The 4601-nt window shown below is 52.2% G+C and overlaps 1 long non-coding RNA gene across 1 annotated transcript in view; it reads right to left on the reverse strand.

The window, feature by feature from the left end:
- Window positions 1–198: 198 nt before the first annotated feature.
- Window positions 199–4601, reverse strand: part of LOC111740537 — a 22968-nt gene continuing 18565 nt past the window's right edge. Inside the window, exons 2-4 of the long non-coding RNA XR_002780634.1 lie at window positions 3659–3920; window positions 2428–2531; window positions 199–308 (exon numbers count right to left, since the gene is read on the reverse strand). This is a non-coding gene — a long non-coding RNA (uncharacterized LOC111740537). The remainder of the gene's footprint in view (window positions 309–2427; window positions 2532–3658; window positions 3921–4601) is intronic.

Raw genomic sequence — 4601 nt, forward strand, 5'->3', positions numbered from 1 at the left:
GCCAATGATAATAAAAGGACATTAACTGTGTGTCAAACGGTATTCTTTGCTTACATAATTTCACTGAATTCTCTTAATAATCTTATGAGATAGACTTATTATTCTTGTATCATAAATGAGAAAACGACCACCAGGAAAAGTTAGAGAACTGGTCCAAGGTCACACAAGGAGAGCCAGGATTTGAATTCCTGAGCCTAAGACTTACCCGCTGTGCAATGCTGCCTCTTTGGAACAGGATGTATATATAGCATATCCGCTGGGCTGCATCCTCTCAGCAATACGGACAGCAGCCTCAGTTCGACATAAATCTACAAGATGGGAAAAATTAATGTACACACATATTTACCTTCTTGCATTAACATTCAAGTTCAAATTGTCTGTGGCCCATACCTCATCCAGTTGAGTCTAGAGTCTACAGTTATCTTCCCAACCCTTTTCCCTCTTCTTTTCATTTGAAAATTAATCAAATGCTTCTACGTTGCTCCATAGGCCTTGATCACATTCAGCTATTTTTTTTTTTTTTCTGGGCATTTTTCTCCACAGTCTCAAATGCCCCTTTAAAGCCTTCGAGATGAGTTTGGCAAGTATCCAGGCCAAAACCCCACACTTCCTAGGTTATCAATCCGTCCCTGTGCACCCCATTGCTCTAGTGTATGAAGTCCCCCATCATATACTTCAAAACCCTCTCCAAAGCCAGCTGCTCACATCCCACAGCCTCCTGTCACCTCCAAAGTCACAACCTTCAGCAAGAAGGAGAACTGGAAACACACAATGAGCCCTGGACCCCTTCTATGTCCTATGAGAAATGTCAGAGTCTGTGGAGACACATTCAAGGTTTGTTTTTTATCCATCTAGATTATTTTTCCTGCGTGAATCAGCAGAAGTGGACAGTCATGAGAGACCAGAATGAGCCTGCCAAAGCCTGTCACATCCCGAATTAAAAGAGATGATGGAAATGAGAATGTTTTGTAAATGGTAGAGCACTTAGATGTTAGATGGTGGCAGTTATTTGAAATAAGCCATCCAGGAGGACAGTGGCATATCTCCTTTTTAGTCCTATCTGACCAGACACAGCTGACTCTCTACCTCAAGGAGAGGGGTCACCAATCCCCACAACCCTACCTCCAGGAAGCCCACCAGGATATATCCTACCACCAGAGAGCTGCAGACAGCATTCTGCTGGGGGAGCGTATGTTCAGCTGCTACGTGGACAGCTGGAGAAGGGGTTAATCTCGAACACCAAGGGGGACTGGCTACTGCTACACCATGGGGACAAAGGGACTAGGACCTCAATCAGAGGCTTCCCTGCAGCATCTCTCAGAGCTCCCATGTCCAGTCATGAGGGTCAGCAGGAAGCCGTGGCAACCCGGTAATGATGGGACCACTAAGGCGGTGGATTCTGTGGACATGGAGGTTTGGCTCGTCTGCTGGGTGCCCAACAGTCAACGTGCTGGCAGGGGGCAAGGGGAACCCGAAATGGGCAGTAGAAGAAGAAGAGCTTTAGGCTGTCGCTGGCCCCTTCTGTTTTCCCACCGCCCTGTGAAAAGAGCAGTGGCCAAGATGACAGTCTAGGTTCCAACTGGAGTCAGACTGAATCAACACCACACTGTGACGAGGAAGGGGTTATGGGGCTCGGGGCTTCTACCATATTGGAGACACAGGTTTCTGCACCAACAAAAGGATGAGAATAGATGCCAAGTGACCAAGAGGGTAGACTGAGCTGATTATTCTCCGCGCGTTCCCCCAAACCCCCTCGCCACCCTCTCTGCTCTGCTCTGACCTCAAAGGCCGCCCTCCGCGGGCTGCTGCGCTGGGCACCCTTGCCTTCCAGTCTCTGGTTTAGCCGGTGCCAGGAAGCGGAAGGAGCCAGCGCCAGGAAGCGGAAGGAGTCAGCGCCAGGAAGCGGAAGGAGCCAGCGCCAGGAAGCGGAAGGAGCCAGCGCCAGGAAGCAGAAGGAGCTCAAAGGCGGCAGGAAAGAGCCGCCCAGATACTGATTCCTCCGCTCGCTCCTCGCCTTGCCGCGGTTTGGGCAGCGGCTGCATTTCTCTATGATTGTAGCCTCTGAGGGGGTGACCCTCCTCCAAACCCCAGCTCTCCAAGGCCTCCAGCAATAGGGTTCCCTACCCCTGGTTGGCCCCGAAGGCCTGTGGGGAGTGGGGGTAGCAGCTTCCAGCTCTTGCTCATCCCTCATGCACCATTTGGGTGTGTTCCCTGCATCCCGTCCACGCACAAATAGGACCTTATTAAACTTGCTTCAGTTAAATCATCTCTTTCCCGCTGGGAACTGGGCGGATAGAGACGGGGTGGTGGACAGTGAGTGCAGAAGAAGGAGGAGAGGAAGATGAGGATGGCCCAGGCGTCCTGACCATCCGCTGAGATGGGAAGCTGGAGGTGAGGTTTGTCCGACACGTGCTTCCAACCACGTACCATTTGACATCGGCTTCTCACTCTCCCTCATGTCTCTTTGGCTGAGGTTACTCAGGCGGATCTGATTTTGCCTGGAAAATCTTCTTGGAGGAGGTAGCTGGCTTCTAAAAGAAAGAAACAAAGCAGTAAAACGGCAGCACACAGGGTCATATTTACTCTGTTCCGTGGAGGTGATCACAGGACTGAGGACCTGTCACCGCAGGAGGGGCCTGCGTGGCAAACACCGCATGTCCCACCCCTCCTAGATGACCGAGGGTGTCCATCGGCCAGCCCGGCTGCCAGCCACTCTCGCCCCGGCCCCAGGGATGATGGGCGTGGATAACATTGAAGCCATACAAGCCATGCACCACCTGCTCTTAGATCCATTGCCTGCCCTTTCCCCGCTCTGTTCTGTCTCACAGGAGACTCATCTCCCAGGCTCCTTTGCCCTCTAGCAGCTCAGCCAACGGGGGCAGCGCCCCAGAGGAAGATTGGGGCGTAAGAGGAGGGGAGAAGCCAGGGTGTTGCTCATCTCTCCGCTGTGAATGGCATCTCCAGGCATGGCTCTGTGTCCCCTGTGATTCCAGCTTCCCCTGGAGACTCCCCCCCTCCATGGTCCCAGCTCCCACCAGACAGCCCTGGCCTCTAAACGCTGACAAGACCACCTCCTCCCTGGGTCTCAGAGGGCCACGACCTCCCACCGTGCTGGCCCTGGGCCTCCTCAGCCCTTCCATCTGCCTAATAAAATGCCCTCTGTTGAAAGGCTAAGAGCGGCTTCTGTTTTTCTGACGGATACAGTGACTTGTCCAAGATCACACGACCCGTAAGCAGCAGGGAAGAATCAAAGCAGTTTTGCTGACCCCAATCCCAAAGCCCCGCTCCCCGCCTCCATGTCACCCTGCCAGCCTAACTGCCTCGAGGATTCCAGGCCTTGGCATCTCACTGAAGCATCTGCTTCCACCCCGGACCTGTGTACCTGTCCTGGGAGTCAGGGTGTCATCTTGGAGTTCAAAGGTGATTGTGCTGGTGACCTGGGTTGCCTGGAACAGAGCTCACCCAGGACCAGAAACACAGCAGTGACCAGGCCCGGAAGGAAGGCTTCTCTTTGCTTTTGTTTTCTTACTTGTTTATTTGTGTGCAAGAAAATATAGAGTCCATTTAGGAGTTTCACACACACACACACACACACACACACACACCTGACAGCAGATGAATGTACCTCAAAATCCTCTGGGTTCGAAAGGGAACTTACCTACCCAAGACTTCCGGGTAAGGTAAAGATGCTGCCTTGGCTGGGGCACACACTGGACCGGCCTGGCCCGCCCCCCTCCACCAGCTCCTGAAGGTGGGAACAGCACAGAGGACCCCAGCGTAATTGGCTCGGGTGTAGCGCTTTCTCTTGATTCTCTCGCTGGGTGGAAATGATGAGAAACAGCACATCCCCGGCTTCTCTCAGAAGCTCAACACGAACCAGGACCCGATGTGCACCACACAATGGAATAATGAGATTCCATCTAACGGAGAAGAGGTTGCGTAGCTGAAAATCAGCCCCTTAGCCATAACAAAACAACCAGGGAGGTTCAGACAGACAGACAGACAGACAGCTCTGTTCTGAGCCACCCATCCTGGTTCCAAGGAGGGCAGACGTGGAGATTAACAGAGCCCACTAGAGATGCGATTCGAAATTACTCGACTTGACCATCCCCTTAGATGAGCCAGGAGGCCGGAGGGCTCCGAGCAGGGGCTTCTTTCTCCACTTCTCAGAAGCTCCCCTGCTCTCCTCACGCGGAGCTCGGGCTTTGTCTTTCTGCTGCCCTCCTTTGGCCTACGAGAACAGTTATTGTCAGTACTCCTGGCCCTCAAATATTTCTACCTGACTCAGAAAGGGATTTAGGCAATGATGAAAACGGGCGTTTATTCCTGCATAGCCACTGCATACCGAGAGAGAGAGAGAGAGAGACAGAGAGAGAGAGAGAGACAGAGAGACAGAGAGACAGAGAGACAGAGAGACAGAGGAGAGACACTGAGAAAGCTCTATGTCTTGACAGAAGCACAGAAAAAAATAACAAGCTTTATTCATTGACCTGACAATGGAATGAGCCCACATCCATACCAGTCAGAGCAGGTAGATGACAAAGGATCGCCTCACACGCAAGCACACTCACTCGCCACAGACCAAAGTCAAAATTAAACAC

This window comes from Pteropus vampyrus, unplaced genomic scaffold (genome assembly GCF_000151845.1).
Source record: "Pteropus vampyrus isolate Shadow unplaced genomic scaffold, Pvam_2.0 Scaffold65, whole genome shotgun sequence".
Classification (NCBI taxonomy): domain Eukaryota; kingdom Metazoa; phylum Chordata; class Mammalia; order Chiroptera; family Pteropodidae; genus Pteropus; species Pteropus vampyrus.